The 22813-nt window shown below is 38.1% G+C and overlaps 1 protein-coding gene across 6 annotated transcripts in view; it reads right to left on the minus strand.

Moving 5' to 3' along the window:
• Positions 1–22197, minus strand: part of atp2b4 (ATPase plasma membrane Ca2+ transporting 4) — a 145421-nt gene extending 123224 nt beyond the window's left edge. For 3 of the 6 annotated variants that reach the window (XM_081358449.1, XM_081358454.1, XM_081358453.1), the window contains exons 1-2: positions 21505–22197; positions 20148–20234 (exon numbers count right to left, since the gene is read on the minus strand). The gene's annotated coding sequence lies outside the window, so the exon portion shown is untranslated. Of the gene's footprint in view, positions 1–20147; positions 20235–20811; positions 21002–21504 lie in introns of those variants that run through there. The other 3 variants (XM_081358452.1, XM_081358451.1, XM_081358450.1) reach the window with 3 other exon arrangements.
• Positions 22198–22813: the final 616 nt, after the last annotated feature.

Here is a 22813-nt window from a genome sequence, read left to right on the forward strand (position 1 = left end):
TAACTAAGGGGGGCGGGTCTTTGCGAACGGTCAATTTAAAGGGATAGTTCACTTTGAAATTAAATTTTGGTATGTTTTAGCTTACCTCAAGGGCATCCAAGATGTAGGTGTCTTTGTTTCCACAGTAGTTTCAATTTTGATATTTTTAGGTCAAACCGTTCTTGTCTGTCAGTCGTATAGAGCTGGTAAGTCCCGCCCATCCGTAAAACCCCAAGTGGACCTCCAGGTTGAAAAATCGTCAATGCAAGTGAATGGGAGAAAATAATTATTTGCCCTTGAGGTAAGCTAAGAGAAAATAATTATTTTCTGGTCCCGTTTGAATTGTGCCATGAATGTGAACATATGTTGTCTGTGAATTTTTTATATAACTTTTCATGTTACGAGTTTGACAGTATATGGTATGATTCTTCGGCTAGCAGTTGTGGAAAAGACATAACGAGAAAGACTACATGTCGCCTATGTGACGTCACCCCATAAAGCTGACTTTTTTCGCCAACCTCAACGATTTTGTCCTCTCCCTGAAAGAAGGCGGTGAAGTGCACCAAAGACACAGCCATGTTTAGCGGGATCCGTGAGCTAGTGTCCGTGTGCTAGTGATGTTGACGTTTCAAACGCGTCGAAAGCAGCGAAGAGTTGTAGTCCACAAAGTGCTCTCACACTAAGTCTAACCGTATCAAACTTCTACCCGCTAAATTGTAGCATTCTTCACACGAAAAGTTGTATAAAAAATGAAAAAAAAAATGAAAAAATGAAAAAAATGAAATCAAGGAAATTTCTCTGGCATTTCTTTCTTTTTGCTTTTTGACACAAGTGTATCATATCGAACCGAACCGTGAATTTCGTGAACCGTTACACCCCTAAAAAAAAAAAAAAAAAAAAAATTATATATATATATATATATATATATATATATATATATATATATATATATATATATATATATATATATATACATACATATATGGGGGGGGGGGGGCCACGGATTGTTAAATATGTACATAGGGGGGGCCCCAAGGAAAAAGGTTGGGAACCACTGGCCTAAGACACGAAACGAGCGGTTTGTGTGAGAAAACGGACAGCATTTATATCATTTTTACCTCTTGTACACAACCACATCCAAGTGATCTGAGGGCGGGCGCGCTTCCGGCGCTTTCATCTTCTTGTTTTTTTACGGCGGATCGCAAACAAATATGTGCATTACCGCCATCTATCTCAGAAATGGACCATTGACACTTTCCTATACTTTAACATATCAACCGACATAAATTCCCCTTATTTACCCGCATAGTGGCTTAATAGAATTTCATCCGGCGCTGCGTGTTCAGCTCCTCCGTCCACTCTCAGCCCCCATGACAGAAAAAAAAAAAAAAAACACTTCCAAGCGTCCAAGTGATCTGAGGGCGCGCGCGCTTCCTGGTGTGTGACGTGTGCGCGCTGCGCAAGCGCCGGAAAGCGCCGGAATTAAATGAGGGTGTTTTTTTTTTCTGTCATGGGAGGGAAATGGACATTTTTCCGCAGCGCCGAATGAAATTCTATGAAGCCTCTCTGCGGGTAAATAAGGGGAATTTATGTTATTAATTTATGTTAATAAATTAAAACTTAAAATGGACAAAAACAGCCAACTCTAATGCCTTTTCTTTTGCATGTAAATTTTAATACAATAAATCTTGGATGTCACAAAGAACTTGTTTTTTGAGACGAGTGTTACTTTTCTGTTCGCTATTTTTGCTATTTTTCCATAGTGGTACACTATATTGACTGGGTTAAATAGAATTGCATTACTAAAAAGAGACTAAAATACAATTTTCATTGACTAAAACTAGACTAAATGTTATCAGTTTTCATCGACTAAACCTAGACGAAAATAGTCATGGATAATTCTGACTAAAATAAGACTAAAATGCTCAGACTTTTAGTCGACTGAAACTTGACTAGACTAAAAAGAGTATGAACGTGACTAAAACTAAAATGACAGCTTGACACAAAGACTAGACTAAAATTAAAATTAAAACAGGCCGCCAAAAACTACACTATCGAGAAGATGCTGTGCTCTACAATGTGAAGGTAAGGCCAGTTTTTTTTTTTTTTTTTTCACTGCCCAAGGACGAGCATGTGAAGAATCAGTGGTTAAAATTCATCTTTACCATGATATCACAGCAGTATAATCCTAAACTTTTGCTGTGTTCCCTTTATTTTACTGACGGCTCTGCTTCTCAAATCTCGGAGGTCAATACAGGATTCGTAAACCGCTTGCTCTTGAAAGATGGTGTTCAAAAAACGTAGTTTTGAGTTTAATATTGTGTAGGTCTCCTGCTAACTCATGTTATCACTGTCTTACTGAAATACTTCTGCTAATCAGTTGTGGACCACTATTACCTAAAACTGTGTCTATTAATGCAGATTGTCTGTCGTTCTTAATACTTTGAGGAAATATTTGTTTTACCAACGTTTGTGTTACATCAGATCATTTACTCTAGAGCTTGGCTAATGTATATATTGTATACATGCACTGTTATTGATACAGTTTCCACATGTTCACCGCAATATATTAGAAAAATACTCTGTAAATAAATGAGTACAAGTAAAATAATCGGTTTGTTGATGGACATGCAAAGTATCGCAAGTAGGGATGCACGATATTGGTTTTTGCCAATATTTTCAACTCATTTTGGCCAATACCGATATACATTTATTTAACATTTATACATTTATTTATTATATAAACTAATATAAAATTATTTAATTTACAAGTGTAATTCTTGTGATTTATGACATCAATTACTGCTTTATTTATTTAGAAACAGAAGTAACTTCAAGTTATTTGTGTATTCTACTTTTCGTTATTAGTATAACAACAGTGCCCCCACTAAATAAATATAACATTCTACCGGCCAGGCACTAGGACCTAGAGGAGGCTTCTGCTGCTGTGGAGGCTGCTGCACGCCCAAGAGAGTAGTAGAGTGTGACTGTTGATGGGCATCACACAACGGACACGTCCTTCTGTACTTGCATTCACAAATTCAAGGCAGCAATCGAAAACTGTGCATCTAATCACCATTACACAATATATACAAAAGTTCACTTCAAAAATGAACACGCTTGCTGAAATGATCTTATTGCTAGCACTCCTTGCACAAGAGTTATTGCAGGCCCATATAAACACATTATCATATCGGCATAATTAAAATATAATAATCGGCATCGGCAGATTCCGATGTCATGCCCGGAATGTCAGGTTTTCCCATTTTCGTGCAGCCCTAGCTAAAACAATCAAGTTTAAAATAAGCTACATTATGCTTTTTTTTTTTTTTGCGCAATTTTCCACCGGACAAAATTGCGATTGTTAACTCATGATTTCTGTTCTGTCTGTGCGCACCAATCTTGCACTTCTATCTACTCCTCAACCAGACCACCTAGAGACTTCGGGTTTTCGGCATTATGTTAAGGAAGGTCTAATCTCGGGAACGCACAAAAAAAATCCAGGAAAAGATTTACTATCTCTTAGTGTTGTGATCCCATGACGTGAGAAAATTGCGCTAAAACACTCACTGAGTTTTTATTACTTGTTTTTTTCACAATGCAAGAAACTGAATAAAAATTATTTTTAAAAATCCCTCTTAACCATCACGCAATAAATCACAAACAACTGGAAAAGTCACATAAATGTATTGGTTAAACCCTAAACAGCTTCTGTAAACCTGAAATGTATTTATTTTAGTTGGCAGTGCCCATAGATTATAAAATAAGCTTTGAAAACAAAACTAGGGCTAACTCAATTATTGGCATCAAAAATGTTGAGAACCAGTGGTCTACCTAGAACATGTGCATAGCACAAGTGTCTACACAGAAAACGCATCACTATGCGTTGCAGTTGACGGTCACCCTAGATTTAATTTTGACATGCTGCACACAATTTAAAAAAAAAAAAAAAAAAAAAGGCCATTACAACCGTCTTACATGTGGACAGAATATTTGTTTTATGGTGCGTTAAAGTTCGTATTTACGAGGTGGGAAGTCATGTTTACGACGGCAGGTGCGTTCAAGTCACTTTCGACTTTTCGAAGTAAGATGGCGGTGTACTTTCTCTAAATTACACACAAATACAGCAAGGTTTTTAAACCCTAGTTCTAGATAATGAAGAACAAAGAAATATGCATCAGGTGTGCTTGGCTTTTTTATGTTTTTAATTCATTTTTGAAGCCACTGTAAACTTTAACTTTTCATATTATATTGTTATATTATAATGTCATCATATTCTGTGCAAGGTAATTAGCTTACTTCGCTGTAAATAGAAAAGTCTGACAATATCACTGCTAAAAACCTTTAAGTATTGTGGTATTCCGCCATGTTTCTCACTGACACGCCCCCCAACTCATAAAGATCAGGGCTTAAAGAAAGTCCCAAGCTTCCCACTCGTATTTACGACATTGTGGTGGCATTCATATGCACCATTAGTCCTTATGTAGCCCCGCCCCTTTTCAGTGCTGCACTCAAAGTGCGTCTTCCGGTTTGTATTTCCATACCATGAAGGCAAGATCTTACGGATTTATGAATGAACAGCTTGTTTTAAAAACTTACCGGTCTACTGACATTTGTTCTGACACCCACAAACATTACAATGATCATGATAACTTTAGTTAACTCTACAATAAGTAAATCCACTTCACCAGCTAATTACTCTTCAAAAGTGATGCCATAGAAATATACAGAGCTAACACAAAAACAAAAAAGTTTAAACAAAATTATAAAGATGTCTGTGCGCTTCTTTCTCTGATGCATAAGGTCTATAAATTTAAATACTTCTAACCATGACATCAAAGCCAACCATTTCTGGTCTCTTAATACGACTGCTACCTGTCTGATCTGATCTTTGGGAAAAAAAAAAAAAATAGTAGTGTCTGCTAGGTATAAAAAAAAAAAACTCTGATAAACTACGAAAAGCATCAATAACAGTGCCAATAATTTCAACTCAAAACTCATGGTTGAAACAACAACTGTACTCAGGGTCCGAAATTAACACCCGCCAAGCGCCAAATGCGGGTAGATTTTCCGTTTGGCGAGTAAATCTCAAAAGGCTATCCGCCACACTGGCGGGTGAATGTTCATACCAAAATATAACATTTTCAGACATTTTCATGCGCGCGCTTTTCTGCCTCTTAAGAACGAGCAGAGAGAGAGAGAGACGTCTATGGAGAAAGCCCCGGCCGCGCGCGCGCACTCACTATTCAGAGCGGTCAAGCTTCCCCGTACTTTTTTTGATAAGCGTCCTTGACAGGGCGGCCAGAGCTTCTTTGCAGCTCAAGTCGGCGCGGTGTGAACGTACAGTTAACGCTCTGTCTGTTGACGGCGCTGAGGAAAAAGGATATGTGAAACGGTCGCCGCCCATTTGTGTCCTGCTCATCAAAGCCGTGCAGAACGTCTTCAGCACTCGCGGATTGTGCATACTCCGCCGCTGGCCAGGCTGCTTCTGCTTTACACACCATGGCCGTTCTTTTCTCGAGAAAATTAGTTTTCTCATAGCTTTTGCAATGCAATACTCGTTCCCTTATCTCACAGGGAACCGAGGTTACGTAAGTAACCTAGTACGTTCTCTGCCTTCCCTTCCACATGAGTCAGGTAACACAACTGACAATTTTTGACAGTGGCAGGTGAGCCAAAAAGTTCATTTCGGACCCTGACTGTACTCTGTTGTAACTGTTCAACAGGACCCTGACAGAGAATACAATCTGGATACCAATCCCAGGTAATTTGGGACCCCTGGTATAAATGGTTTTCCAAATGTATCTCCCCAACGTAAAAGTAATTATTTCACTAAATAAATGATTCATTATAAAAAGCAAACACAAATGGCTACCATTTAGCATTGAAAATAAACAGTGAAGTAAACATCAGACCAGGAATCACAGACATTTTCAGCTAATTGCAGCCCAGCATAACTTGCTGGTTATCATAGAAACACTGCTGAACAAATCCCAGAGTCATTATAATCACTTAATGTAGTCCAATAATGTTTTTTAATGAAGGCACTGATGCAGAGTTCATAAACGAGCAACATTAATGGGAAAAACTGCTTCATAAGGGAGTCAGTGCTATGTTATCAGTGGTTTTCTACAAGTACAGCTGTATTATAGCAGTCAGTGGATAATACTCAGTTTTTTCTGCATAGAGGATTACGAGGTGGCCGCCTCTGTCAAATTTCGTGCCGCCTCCGGCTCTCAACAAAACTCGGACAGACAGTCACATGCTCAGATACACTTTTTCCACCGTGACGGTTCTGTTGCGGGTTCCCGGCCTGTGTCCATTCTCATAATCCGCGGGTCGGGCGGGCCAAGGAATAAAAACATTACATTCCAATTAATCGAGGGTGGATAACAGATAAATTATTATGATGTGTTGAGTTTAATAAAGACACGGAACTCTCATCACGGTAAAACGCCATGAACGTGCGTCACTCTTTTACTTTCGTTTTCAACAACGTAATTCTCTTCAAGGAAAACCAATCAGGGAAAACATATCAGGGCTCGACATTAACGCTTGTCCCGGACACGTGAAAGAATTGTACTTGCCCAACCGGATGAATGCCCTGATTAAAACAATTTTCAATATCAACAGTTGTAATTTTTCAATGTAAATTATTTAATTTGATTGGTAACAGCCTAGTGTCTTGTTATTCTAATTGAATGTATTGATCAAATTTAAGAAAATGAAATGAAAGATGGAGCATACATTAAATAAGATTAGGGAAAAAATGCCCTTTATAAAGGTAAACAAATTGTTCTGATGAGAGTGTTTTCCAACAGTGATGTAATGAAACATTGACAATTTAAGTTTTGAAGGGAGTAAAGCCTCTGTTTAGGCTATTAAGGAAATGTAATTTTGCCAAAAGAAGAACTTTTATTTTAAATAAATGTTCATTTAAAATCAGCCTACTTTAGTGTGATATTTTACCATATTATCATGCTTAACACTGAGAATTTGAATAATTGTAATGTGATGATCAGATGCAGATATCTAAATCAAAGTATATCATAGATTTGGGCGATTGACGGGTGGATTATTTCTTTTTAACAGCGGACTCAAAGTGCACCAGAATAATGAATTTATCTTTAAAATGTACAACATTTTCTTCCGGGGGGCATGCCCCTGGACCCCTCTAGAGGTACCGAGCTACACCCACAAAAATACTGTGGGAAACAAAATAGGCTATATGATGGTCTACGAAAAATACAAATTTAATTATCTTATTAAAATACATTATCAGGATTTTACCACCTCCGCCAGGAAAAACCCTGATACTGAAAGACCAAAACTGTCCTAAGATAAAAATAATAATAATGCAGATACTGAAGAAAACAATTACAATTGTGACAAAATGCTATGAATCATGGAAAAAGATTCCACACCATCTTAATCATTCACGACGCTCCACTGGGTTTTTCAAGAACTAAAATATTCTATTTATGACACCTCAGCAATTTCCACTCTCTGTGATGGCAATTAAGAAACATGTGACATGCAAGCCAGGAAGGCTATGATTTACATTCTCTTCCTCCATTTACACATCCTTCCCTAGCTCTTGCGCTAGCTGAACATGCCCTCTCTCAACACAGAGCAAGTTCAAGACCACTGCAGCTTGTGAAAATTATACCACCAGCAAAACAAGTCTAAACACATTGCAACACTGCCTGGGATTTGTCTGTGCAATGAATGTGGCTCAGTTCACATCAACAGTTCTGCCAATAACTGGAATGAATGTCATGTGTTCTTGTCTGAAACCATCCCGCATTTTTTTTTCTGCCGAGCGGCTTCTTCAAATCCAGAGTGTCTGTTTGGTCCCAAGATGGATAGAGTCTTGACAATGTCAACAGATGTCACATTCTCCGCTTGTAAGACCTGTTTTGCTCTGGAGAGAAAAAGTATCTTCACTGGGTTATCTTCACTCACTAGACGGCTTCTACTGAGGCTCCCTTTTATGCTACAAATTATTAGACAGTGACAGAGGCTTTTTAAACCAAATGTTAACAGCTGACTCACAGACAGACACACACCCTTGTGACTTTTGTCTTTTGTTCCATTCAGCAGGCCTATCTGCATAGAAATGCTTGAGTCTTGTTCTCAATGGACAACAATCAAAACCAAACCCAACACCACACACACACAACTACAAAAAAGCCTGCTACTCTATGAGAAGTTTAACACCATGACAGCTTTGGATCAAAACACAATCTCTTCCTCTGAGGATCATCATCTCTAATGAAAATTGTGTGTTAGAGCTCTGACAATACAATAGACAATATACAACACAACTACAGAAACATTCTAGATTCTTACATTTTCTTTAGATCTGTTTTATCCAATTGCTTAGAAAAGTAGCACATATCACTTAGCACATCTCTCCTCAACAAACCACATGATTTATAAATAGATGTTGCCATGTAGTTTCAAAACACAGTGATTAATTGCTGTTAACAGCAGGGTCAACGGTGTGAATGGAAAGTTAACTGATTAAAGATATTTTACATTTCTGTATCTAATTCTCCACTAATTTTTTTTATTATATAGAATAAGCAAGGGACACTTAGCCTACCTCAACAGTTTTATTTACCTCTAACCTCAACGGCCAGATTATGTCAGATTTTGTTGACAAACAACACATTGTTTGAACATTCTAAAACCCTACAAAACCAATTGAACGCTTGGATTGAACACCTCAAATGATTAAACAGAACTTAATGAAAATATGTTTGGACACAAAGACATTTTATCAAGGTACTTAACAGGCAATTTGCCTAATACCGTGCGCTGTTCTGTAAATCTTAAACACCCAGGTAGCCGACACTCTCCATATGAAAGAGCAGCAATTTGTGTTAGGAGGCAATCCAAACATCCAAAACAAGCGCACAGAAATATACAGTATACTCGTACTCATACTCATAAAAATTCGCCGATACCACGTACATTTTGTGAGCACATCCCTTTAAACAGACATCAGTGGAAAGTTTGTTAAGAAAATAAAACGAGGCATGTAGCTTATTATTAACGTTAACTGACGGAGAGAGAGCAAGCGCACTTCTGTTGAATGCTCTTTATTACTGATCGTTCACTCAGCACATATTATTTGGATGAAAACTAAATCGTATATGCAAGTAAAGTAAAACATGAACTGTTACCTGATTTAAGTATAACGAGTGGTTCCCTACATTATTACAGGACGTGTGCAGGTCAAGAAGTTCCATGAACGCAAACATCCAAAGCGTGAATACTGAATTAAATTGTCTTTCACGTCTTGCGCTTGTACGGACAAATTCACACAAAATTCTGTAATAACGCCCATCTTAGCGAGTATCGTATAGTAAACAAAGTCGGTTATATCTCAAATGAACGTAGTATGTTCAGATGCGGTCCGTGCATTCGGTCTTAAAGGGGCAGCAGTTTGATAAACCTGCTTCTGTGTTTTAATGTTAATCAAACAAAGGACAAAGAAATACTCACTGCTCTTGACTAAATAGGCTACCCTTTTCAACTTTACAAAAATATCTATCTATATATCATTTATACAGTAATGAATATGCTTTTTTCACATTTGATTACTTTATTCAAATTTCTATACCTGTTCTACCTGAAAAACTCTAAAAACACAGTTTATTTCATTTGTAGCCTTTCTTTGTTCTATTGTATTTATTTGTCCTATTTGTAATTCGATTGTTCGTTCTTATTTTGTTACTGACTGCTTACTTGTTTTAAATTCACATTAATTAGGCTAGTAGTTTTTGTTGAAGTATCAAAACTGGATTAAATAATTTATATTTCACTGGTTTTGACAAACATTTGAACCGCTGACCCGATCCTCAGCACTGAGCCCTGCTGAAGCAGCTTTAAATATGTGCTGTGCTATTAAATGAAAGATAAAATATGATAGAGCAATAGAATGAACAGTGACAGTAACAGAAGCTCATACAATGCATTTTAGCAGGCTTAATTAAGCATTAAAATAACAGAAAGAAATATATATTTGATGAACAAATTAAGCCAACTAATATGATTTATATTCTTTTGGTTTATCTACTAATACATTTAAAAATTACAAATGCAGTGAAAATTCAGGGATCGGTTACGGTATCGGCGAGTACCAAAAATGAAAGTATCGGTATCAGACTCGTTCTGCTAAAAGTGGTATCGGGACATCCCTATTTGTGTGTCAGCACTTAAAGTGACAGCAGCCTAATACAAATGTTGCTGTCTGTCACTAATGCTAATCAAACAACAAAGGAGTCCCTCGCTGACTGAATTACTTTTGTAGCTTTAATAAGGATTAATCTATATTTAATTTATACAATTAAGAATATGCAGAGTTATTTTATATTTGATTATTCAATTTCTGTTGTTTTTGTTTATTTGAATACTACTGTTAGACATACCTGAAAAACGTACAGCACTGTTTATTTCATTTGTATTTATATTTTATTGTATTTGTGCTATTGCTTGCAATTTGTTTATTTGTTATTGTTTTATTACTGACTCTTTAATCTTTACTTGTCTTTCTTGACAATTCATTTTAAAGTTTGAAATAAAGCTTCTTGCGCTGTCTGTGTAAGCTATTACAAAAAGCACTACCCCATTGTAAAACCACAAACACATTAAGTGAGCAAACATTTAGGTTAGAATTTCTTTTTAAAAATAAGCAAATGGGATTTTGGATGACTACCTACTGTATTTAAAATAGCACAGCCTGCCTTTAAATTTAATTGATGGCTTGACATGATGCCTTTGCAACTGAAAAGTTTCACAATAGCTGTCAAATAAAGTCTAGGCTGTTTTGATATGGTAAAGGCCTTCTGTTTTGACATGAGGAGATCTCAGAGGGAGGTCGTCAACAAGTGACACATCTGATCTCTGTTGTCTCTCTCGCTTCATCATGACTTGGGATTGAGCTGCAGGGAGCCTCCAAAAGACCATAAGCTTGTTCAGTTGAAGACCAACTGCAGACCATGAGCTCCCATCCATCTTGAGGTTTGTCTGACATCTGCAGGGAAATTGGCTGATAGGAGGCTTGACCACAGAACCACACCCAATGTCAGCCAATGAGCCTTTAGGAAATTCACCTCAAAGCAATCCATCTTCTGGCAGACGTTATGTTGCACTGCATAAGATCATCTACACGAAACATGCATCACTTGTAATACAAAGAATTGAAAATGGTTCCACAAATTCAGTTGAGAGGTTAGGAATCCTCAGGTTAGGGAATCCCCACACCCATGAATGCATGTCACAAGATGCTAGCATATGCAGAACACACAAGTTTGATCTCTTAGCAACTTCTGCTCAAACACAGAACATTTGGGAACCATAATGGGGCTTGTTTTAAATGGGGTAATGGAATTTCTTGTAAAGCATTTTTTTCAGTGGTGATGAGGACAGAAAACACACAAATTCTTGTCCGACACTAGGCGTATCTTACCACATTCTGCTATGCTGCTTGTCACACACAAAACCACATTAATAGTCAGCCTTACACAGCAGTGGAAAAAGTTGGGAAGGAGAACGCAATCTACAAAGGCTCCTTCTTCCACTCCTCTGACTTAAGACTCACATGGTCGCATTTCATTCCTACTGAGAGTTCTTGTGTGGAGAGTGAGCATGTGGGTTTCAGAAACTTGTGCATTTTTGACCCGTTTTACCCTGCATGTGCGGTCCACAACCTCCACATTCCCTACCAAACCATGAATATATTGGGTGTGTCACACTGCATGGAACATCACAACAGTTTCCACCCATGACAAAGCTAAGATAGATTCTAAACTTCCCCAAATACCACAAGAGGAAAGTGGCTGATGACATGAAGGAAAAAAACCTGGAAAAATAAAAAAAACATTCCATTCTTCACTGATAATTTAGAGATTAACTGTCATCAATGTGTCAAACAATAAGGTTTTAAAGGAAAATGTCTTCTGTAAACACAGAAAAGATCAATTTGTGTACACCACACCCTTATCCACTTACCAAATAAGCTATACCCTCTCTGTAGGGATGTGACGGTGAGGAAATTCTCCCACTGGTTAATCGCAGAGCGAGTTTTTCAATTAATTCCTATGGAAGTTTCGAATTAGCAGCAATTCAAGAGCAGCAATTGCTTGAATTATTTATTGAATTATTACTCTTAATGAAAAACACAACAACTAGAAAAACAAAACTAACCCTTTACAGGTTCCCTAATAGCATTGGTTTAAATCCAAAATATTGCCAAATAGCCTAGGCGCTATTACATTTTGCTTGGAAACCAAATCTTCCACCATCGTCTTGTCAGTCAGCCTGTGACCCTCGTCCAACACTATAAATGAAATCTGACTCCTGCTGCTGATCTGTGCTGCGACTCTTGTTCAACTCACACCACATTAAGCAGACGAGTTCAGTTTTTAAATGTAGTGTGTGTTCTCTAAATGATTTTTATTACTATAAAAAAATCAAAACGACGGTTGGGGGCAGTGCCATGGTGGGCAGGTAATGAACACTGTGTAACAACGATAACACAGACTATCACAGAAAGCCTACATCTCTGTGAGAAATATGATGTGGCAATGTACGTCACTGCCAGGCGTTGAGAAGGCATGACACAGTATTTTGCACCCATTATAAGGAACAGCATGAGATCAACAATTCTGTTTTAGATGGCAGAGACCGATATCCAAGTTTTACACACCTGAGGATAGTCAAATGTTAGAGTCATTTTGTGTATTTCACAAAGCACTGTAACTTTTAGAACTCTTAAAGAACTTTTAAAAAACTTCTTTCTCAGTCCAAAAAGACCATTTATTAAATCTAGCCTGCAAGAACAGATCACTTTACATAATTCTTGACATATCAGGGCTCAACGCTAAGGATTTTTTCTACTGGTCCGGTAATCAACAAAATTAAAGTAAAAGAAAAGAAAATGGGCCTATAAAACAAGCCAGGTATTGTTCTTGTTATTTTTGATACCTGTAACCATAATAAATAAGGTTATGACATAAGCATATCGTTAGCCTCATAGCATAATTGCCTAAGATATTTTTTGTTTTTTCTTGTTTTCCAAAGAAATTGAAAAATGACTTAGGCAATTATGCTATGAGGCTAACGATATGGCATATGACATACGCAGACCAAGGAGCGGACAATGCAAAATAAACAATGGCTCTAAATTCTCATCCACTTGATTCTCATTGATGAAGTACTGAAGTTAAAACAGATACAATCTCATAATAACAACACAGAGAGAAACCAACTTTCATTTAACCCTTATTCAAGTCAAAAACCCATTTGAGAAGCATCAGTTTTCGTGTGCTGTAGCCAACCTGTAGGACTGTTCATTCCAAATAACCTCAATCGGTTCTGTAATTGAGCACTCCCTCAGCCTTGTCTGTTAAAACTTTTAATTAAGAACTGACAGAATCTGTTTAGGGTCTGTCATACTGTCTGAGACATTAATCCCCTTCACCCCACTTCTCTCTCTTCATCCGTATCTCGTTCTCACTATTAAATTATTAAATTAAATATGGGCCAATAATAACAAACAAGTTGTGACAGTTCACACATAAGTTTTGGGCCTGCAACTACTGACAGTATAAGTACACAAAATCCCTTTGGCTGTTTAATTTGCTCTTGAAGAGTGTTACCTCAGAGGCTCTTGCTCATCTGTGGCTGTTGATACAGATGGCCATATCACCAACTACCCCAGGCTAATACCCCATTCAATTAATACATTCTCTTTCTTAAATATATCACAAGTGGGAACATGACGCGTCTCAATATGACACACTGAATGCAATCTCTGTAAGCTGCCCTGCTTGGGAATTTTCTCTACAAAGCATGGTCATTGTTGTCATGTTCTTTTTCCATTCAATCTTCCACCCAGGCTCGAGTTATTGACTATGCCGCCCACCATGGCCCACAGTATAAGGCCAGCAGTGGAGGTTGAACGTGGGACCTGTCGATTGACTCTAACAGTTGTGCGGGGAGACATCAGTGATCGTTATGTAACTGCCATTACTGCGTGGGCTGCAGGAGCAATGCTATAATTCTGATAGAGCCAGGAAAGCTGCCGTATCATTAAGTGAAGACCAGGTTCTCTCACTGTTATACTGGTCATGTTTCTGAACTTGACATATAATCTGAAAGTGTATTCTGCCCTCTAAGGCACTTCTTCACTGGGAGTGTAAACTGGATCCTGCAAACTTGCTTAGCTGCTTTGTGCGTCTCCAATTTTGTTTTTATACTAAACACGTAATAAAACTCACACAGTACACAGCAAAGTGACTGACAACAGTGTTTTACACTACAGGTCAAATAAAGCCTTGAGACAGTGGTCTCAAACTCAGTTCCTGGAGGGCCAACGCCCTGCAGAATTCAACCAAGGCTGGGTATTGATACAGGTGACCCAATTCAATTCGATTCTCGATTTGATTAAATTAATTTAATTATTCAATTTTCACTGGCCCCACCACAAAAAAAGTAATAAATTAACAAAGTTATTGTTTTTGACCCATGTCTCCTTGTACTGTAATAAATAAGGTTATGACACCAAAAATGTGAGATACTAATGTAATTTAACAATTCTCGATTCCAATTTCGATACCAAAGTGTTTCTACTTAAATTCGTTTTTCGAAATATAAACAATTTGGTCATAAAAAAGTTATAACAATATTATAATACAAACTGCCTTTATGCAATTTAAATATTTGTATACAAATCAGTTATGTATTATAGTAATGTATCAAGTGACAGGGTTCCCTGTGTATTTTACAGCATTTGTTCATAGAGTTTTTTCTTGAGACAAAACTGACATTTACAGTACCTGATATACAGTATATCCAAATAAATCTATCGAATCGAGATCAGAAGTGAATAAAATTGCAAACTTGTGAATCTAACCATGAGATTTGTGTCAATGCCTAGACCTACTATCTAATGTTGATGCAATAGCAAACACAGTTAAAGACTGTTGGATAACCAGCAATCACGCACACTCAAATATCACTGTACACACTGCATTAAACATCACACAGAAGTGGGAGGGTGAAAAATAAATAGATTCGAAATAGAAGAGGGAGGGAAACAAAGTAATGGAGTGAATGTAGGAAAGAGAAAAAACGAGATGAAGAAAGTGAATGCACATCATCAGACTACTAGTTTGAGAGTGGCTGATGGGGGGGATGAAACCATTCTCCACTAGACCCCAGTGATAACACCACAAATGTTGAAGCTCGCTGTGATTGGAACGTACAAATAAAAAAGCATGTTTGTTTTTCCAGCCGAACAAGTATGAGCATCTGTTACAGGGAGGCCTCTCTCTTTATCTCTGTCAGCAGAGATCTTTCTCCTGTCACTACATGCCGAGCAACCTCACATCCACATGCATCCACGTTCTCCAATAACCCACTGCTAATGCAAAATGACTTATTCACGCATTCACCATTTCGCCCAAGCTGAGCCAATGTGACTCGTGGCATCCCTGCAAGGTTCCTTTGGTCGCGCTGTTCTGCTGTCAAACCCAAGCACACACGCAACACCGTCTGACAGGGGAGAGGAAAACAACACGCAGATGCTAAGAATCACCTGACCTCTGTAATCATTACACTGCCACACTTAACCCTGGTATAAATGTTTTCCTATTTAGCGGTGCTACTGTTGTGAGTACAAGCAAACTATAGGGAAAACGATGCAAAAGAAATTTGTGTAACATGCTATCAGGAATCTATCCAGGAAAAAACTTTTTTGGCGCAAGACAATGTTAATGTGTAATAAAAAGGCAGAATGTTTCAGGACAAACATGCATTTAAGTGTCTGCCCTAATTGTACAGAAACGACTAAGAAAAAAACAATTGTTCTTTCCATATCTTTCCATATTGCTGTGTCAAAGATTTATTATTGCATATATTTTAATTGCAGGTTTATTTGCTCGTTCTGTGTTTTTGCTTTACATAATAATGGGTGAATCTAACAAAACCATAGGCGTAATTTGCGGGTGGAACGGGTGAGACATGTCCTCACCACTTTTTGCAAAGGTTGATATTGTCCCCACCACTTTTGAAACGAGCACGAATGTACCTAGCTGTACCTAACTAGCAGAGCATTCATTTAGTTCGTTTGTTAAATAAGAGGTGATCTAGCACTGAAATGTTTAATGAGTGCGGATTAGAACCCAGAGCCTCTGACACGCTTGGCAAAATTCCCACCACTAACATGTATTAGACCTCATTAAACGACAAATTAAACCCAATGTACTATTTAAATCGATTGCTGGACATCGTAATGTTATTGTACATACATCTGATTTAGCATTGTGTTAGCAACGCATGTGCTAACACATTCATGTGCCCTTGTAATCTTTAATCAAAATAATTTCTACCGCTTGTAATGACATCTCATCTATTTTGATAAGTGCACGAATGAGGGACAATGATTGCTCGCCTCCAGTAAACTGTCACACACATGAGATCTCAGCAATTAGCAAACAACCAAGATCCATCCAACAATCCAATCAATTCCCAACGGTGACTTCAAATCACTCCCTGCAATTCTCATTACCACAATGAAGAAATTTATGCTGACTTAAAGGATAACTCTCGCCAAAATGCAACCTACGGTCTTTTTGTTAATCTACCCGAGGCAAACTTTTGTTTAAAAGCATAATTAGAATGGAAACGCCACTTTTAAGTTTGACCGTATTTTCGTTTTCGGTCAAATTGCCTTTTGAATGGGAGCACTACTATGATAGCATCAAAAATCGCTAATTGCAATTGCATTCTTACTAGTAAGAATTTATTAGTAATAATTGAATTGTAGAGCTCTCTAATTGGAATTGTTACTAATAATAATTGAATTAGAGAGCTCTCTAACTGTAATTCTTACTTGTAACAATTCAATCGTAGAGCTCCGTAATTAAAAATGAATGGAAGTCAATGGAGACGTATGACTAGTAAAAATTAATTTGTAGAGCTCTCTAATTGGAATTGTTACTAGTAAGAATTGAATGAGAGCTCTCTAATTGTAATTTTTACTAATAATAATTGAATTAAAGAGCTCTCTAATTTAATTCTTACTAGTAAAAATGCAATTACGACGAGTAGGCTAACGCTGGGTACAATTTAAGCTAAAACGGCTTGCCATAGTGCTGTCTATTATTGGTCCGAGCTAATAAACGGTCCGTGAAGCATAAATGAGAAACGCATTTTCGTTCCGCTTTCATTTTGTTTGCATTAACTGCTCGGCAAAGTTGTATAAATAAATATTTGCAGTCTGGAGCCCTGGACTGTTTTGAGAACAAGCAGCAATACAATACTGGCTTTGCCTTCTCACGGTGGATTTGCAGAGACTGAAATAAAAAAAAACTATGCTGTGCCTTCTTATATTCTTTACTGTGTCACTATTTCTGAAATGTAATTTGTGTACAGTCAGATGTCCGTGCAGAAAACGTGTTAAAAGTCTACGAGAGTTCCACATGCAGGGCTCAGATTCTGGCGTATGACTGCGGGTATTGCGCATAATTTTAATTATTCCTGCAGGTCTCCCACTTATAATGCGGGAAATTCATGCAAACATTGATTCACTTTAGCATGTATGTTGTATGAGTAAATTAATCCACTCAGGACACGTTTTTTGGGAGTCGGGACATGACGTAATTGTCACTTGCACAATCGGGCCAGCATTGCATCGTATCTAACGTTTATCATTTTAGGCACTTCGTCTTTTTAAGTCTTACCAGTTTAAACATTCAAGCAATTTTAAACTATTCAGTACTATTTTTCTTTGCGTGCATACATAAAGTAGCCTAAAGCCGCCTCACAAACAGCTCGCCAGTAACAAAAGTTTTTTTTCACGGATTATATCGCTTTAACAATCAAAAACAAGCAAAATTTATTTTTTGGTTAAACTTGGTGAGTAACCTCGTAAAGACAGTCGGTTATGTCTTAAATGCGTGTGCATTCACCTCCTTTTGTTTTGAGCAAATGTAAGTTGTAATTTTGTGTTTATTTTGTGTAGGCCCATCTATATCTGACTTATCTCATATAGGATGCATTTGGTTAAGAATTAAAGCTGTAGTAAAGCGTGCGGTGATCATCTTTAGCGTGCGCAGCTCAAACGGCAATATTATAAAGAGAACAACAGTGTAATAAAACATTGTGAATTATTTGGGTTTAGTTGCCGTGTTTCATCGCCATTGCTCCAGGAAGAGCTTGTGACGACGCGTCCACAACATGAATCATTCTGAATTAGAGTTGTGACGTTCGCGAACGAACCGATTCTTTTGAACGGCTCATAAACATGAACGATGGGAGCCGAGTCGCGGCTGGAGGGGAGCCGTTCTTTCTGTCGTTTTTTTTTCCTATGCGTGTTTCACACAGATGCACACAAATTAGCCTCTCCGCGAGACAGAACAGTTATAGGGGGAGGGGCGCACTCAGCGCAGGGGTGCTACTGCCTAACAGAAGGGGCTGATGTCCTATTTGCAAAGTTTACAGTAGTAATAGTAGACTGTATGTAGACATTTCCATTTTATTTATTCTAATTTTATCTACAGTAGGCTATATATTTAAAACCTTAAATATTTTTTGTTTTCTATCAAAATGTTCTTGTGTGATAATGTTCTTGTGTGGAAGTGTTTGTAGTAAAAGCTGTTTTGCACAGAAATTCATTGCAGCCGGCTTTGTTTTTGATGTTTATTTGTGAGTAGGTATTGTATGAATAACATAAGTCAACGTAGCTTTACACATACACACTTTGTACTAAAGGTAAATCCAAAATAGTGATGTCACTGTCTAAAGCAGAGGGATGTTGTGCAACCCTATGGAATATAGTCCAAGTGAGGTAATAATCAATATTTCAGAATAATTCAATCTCAGATATTGGTGTGTGATATCGGAGTTTTAATTATTTGACTACAAATCTCACCTCATCATTCCTCCCAGTGATTATTTCCAGGATAAACTGAGATGCCCCCAAGCTGGCTTCTTAAAACTGACTAAATATTTAAAAAGAGCCAAAAGAGCCGTTCTTTTGAACGGCTCTTTGAAAGGAACGGATCGCCAAGATCCGGATCCCCTCAAAGAGCCATAAATCCCATCACTATTCTGAATGGCATGTAACTTAGTTCAAGTTCACTTGTGCATTCGCGTAATTTTGTGCAGATATAATTTGCACAGAAAAATTTTTTTTATCTATCTTAATTTTAAAGTACCTAAAATACATGCTTGTAAAGTGTTTTCTTCAGCCGTGATCAGGATTTTATCACCTCCCCCTCGTTTTATGCCAGGAAAAAAAAACAAGTTAATTTTATCAGCATCTTAACTCAAGTTCAGAGCTTTGCTGTCAAATGTGCCTTTCTAAGAAATAAACATGTAATATTATTAGTTACTGCACTTATTAATGTAAAAAAAAAAAAAAACCGTTTATGATTTATAACCCCCCCTCCCCCCCTCCTTCAAAATCAGGTGTTGGCACCACCATCTGTAGAACTTAGTGGCACTGGTGCTGCTGCTCTCAAATGTTATTCTGGAGCCCTGAGCCATCCCATTTATAGCCAGTATTCACACCATGGAGACCTGAGTCACGGTACAGGCTGATGTTACCAACAGCGCCCATGATCATGTCTGAGGAGGAAGGCTGAACAGTACAACTCTCCCCCTAATTAGAGGGAACAGATGCTCTGCAGGGTAAACAGCTTGATATGCACAACAATAAATTGCATCAGTCGGCTGGAGTAATCACTAGAGAAGAAAACTTCTCGATAGCTCCAAACACCCCCACCCTGCAGGTTATGTAAAGTTTAAAGCATGCACAAGCACACCCACTCACACATGAACTCGTACACAAGTGGTATTGTTCGGCTGTGATATCTGCTTACTGATGACCTCGAGCTGGTTATTCATAATTACTAATACATTATCATGGAAAATGAGCTGTATTTGTGCAAACACACACAACGCTCCACGTTTGAACACGGAAAGACCGCACTGTTTGCAGGTCTATCAGATGACACCTTGATCTATGTGAGTTTCAATCACTCTCATGGTTAACAACAGTCCTTTAGTCATGGATTGAATTCTCCTGGATTATGGTGGATCTACAGGGATAAGCTTTAAAAATGATCACAGCATATTTCATAATGACTGACCTTTCTCTTTTGGTTATTTTGTGAGCACAAAATGTCCACAAAATAAATCGTCCTCACACCAGCAGAAGATTAGCTCGCGAACATCACCTGTGGGAAGTAAAACAATAAGGTGGCTTTCCCGTTCCACACAAGGAGACTTTGTAAATGTAACGTCAGTTAACCTGGTAAACTAACGTTAACTGCTAGGATGTGTCACACAGGACTATTAGCCACAGAAACCATTCACATCTTCAAAATTACATTCACGTTACGCCGGTGGGACAAGATTACGTGCGTTTCAAACGATAAACATAACCTGACCTTTTTGAGGGTCAGACGCCCTCAAGAGGGCCTCAAGAGAGTACGGTTTACGCATAATGCAAAATATCAGTTGTACGTCGAATAGTTCACCCATAAACGAAATAATTTCGCCTAAATGTCGTTCAAAGCAGATTTGGCTTACTTTATTCTGTGAAACACAAAAGATGTTAGTCAGAATGACAGCCTCAGGTTCACTCACATTGTATGAGAAAACATACAATCGAAGTCAATGTTGACTGAGGCGAATTGACCGTTTATATTCCCCTCAGGCTGCTGAGGCTAACGGTTACAGGACACCTGAAGCTGACGTTGATAATCACACTCGAATCTTCAATTAACATTCATATTTGAACATAACACCAACCAGAAAGCCTATGTGACTTGTGTTCTTCTCTTTCTGACACAAATGGGAATGTTTTGTTCTCCTCACAGGACAGGGAATCGAAGCTCCTCACAGAGAACAAATTGCAGGGCTTCCCCTTCGACGCAATAGCGCGAGGACACACCCAGAGAGGCGCGAGAGAGGCGCGGTGGACGTTACCCAAGGGGGTGACGTCAGATGGATCGACTGATTACCTCTTTATCAATCAGCTAGAGAGCCTCTTTACACTTTACATGAAATGTACCCGTTTATGTATGGCAATTAAAAAGACCATATTAGCTAGTAGTGCGAAACGTGCACATTTCGACGTTAAATGACTGCGCTGACATCAATGATTGTGAAATGGTACAAAAAATGCGCTAATACATACATAAATAACAAAATCGTGAACGCTAAGCGTAGGATTTACATGTAATAGACAGTTATATGCGTTGCTGGAATGCCAAAAAATATATATATTTTCACAGTTGAAGTAACGTAAAAACTGTAAGCGATTAAATTTTTCACCAAAAAGCTGTGCAAAAATGAATACTTGGAACAGGCAAAAAAAAATGTCTCGTGAACAAACACGGCGCGGCTCTGAATGACCGTTTGCAAGATGGAACATGCACGCGCACACCTGTGGACAGAAAAATCAAAGTGAGTAAAATAAAACAGGAAAAAACACAAACCTACCTCAGGCTGAACGGTTGTCAGAAAGAGTGAAAGCCGCACATGGGACGTTCCTCCTCGTTCAGTGCATCGAGAAACAAGCCCTCTCCTCAAAACTCCCAAAGATTGAAGACGCAAAAGGTCTCTTAAGTAAATACTTGCACGGATAGGCAATGTCTTTCGTCGCTTGCGAACCGTGTTTGTTTACTCTGCATCTGGAAACTAACTTTAGAATTGGTGCCAGTCAGCCAGCAGGATGGAATTAGTCGCTTTTCCTACATGTAAAATGTGATCTCCGCGTTTAGGCTGAAAACATATAACGTTAAACTTCTTATATCACGTCGTTGAAAAGTAAGAAGCCCGTCTGCTCGAACCCAATCCAACAGCTTTTTCTCGTACAGAGAAAAGAGGAAATAATCACAAGAGGGATTGAGGTATGTTCCGCTTTGGCTACGGAACGCAAACGCTACAGATCCAAGTTTTGTTTGGTTTTCAATCTTGTTTTCTACGTGTTAACTGCTCTATTTGTTGCCCCCCGTTTAACCGCCGGGAAAAGTGCGGATAAACGCAACCTTTCACCGCGCAACGAAAAAGACAGTTTCAATCACTGGTTGCCGTGGCTGGAAATCGAAAGAGGGAGATAGAGATTCAGTCTGAGGGTTGGGAGAGCTGCGGCGGAGAGGGAGGGACTTGTGTGTGGGATCAGTCATTTAAGGTGGATCACAAGGAAAATTGAAGCAAATGAATGGTCAGATCCTAGAACTCCCAACAGCTCGACTTGCTAGACGGGTAAATTATAAATAGTGCGTGGAACAGAAATATTTGTATACGTGATTGAAATTATATACAAAACGTTGAAAAGCCACCAGGCTTCAATCATAAAGCAAGCGGTGTCACTAAATAGAGCTCTTCATCTTGTAGACCTGACAATCAGAAGATGATTTGGATTTTCCAGCCAAGAATTTGTATTTATTTTTATATTCTTTTTTTTTTTATGGCGGTTTTGAGTTCATGAAAAAAAGTTTGTGACTGACACTATGAGACGTAAATAAATTAATATCATAGTCTCCATAAACCCTACTTAAAATGTTATTTTTTAAAACTGTTTAATGAAGGTGCTAACAAGTTTACAGAAGGACTACAACTACCACAAGGATGGGCGTTTATGTGCTTGATGTTGTAGTAGCCTAAATAGCAACTTGTATTGCGGTTTCAAAGTTAATTTCACTCCAGTCCATTAGATGGCGGAAATGCATCTTAAGCTGTTTTGCCATTTATTAAATACAAATGCAAAATAAGGACTAAAAGCAATGATGCCTTCATGTGCTATTGA

This window comes from Scardinius erythrophthalmus (genome assembly GCF_964197995.2).
Source record: "Scardinius erythrophthalmus genome assembly, chromosome: 25".
NCBI lineage: Eukaryota > Metazoa > Chordata > Actinopteri > Cypriniformes > Leuciscidae > Scardinius > Scardinius erythrophthalmus.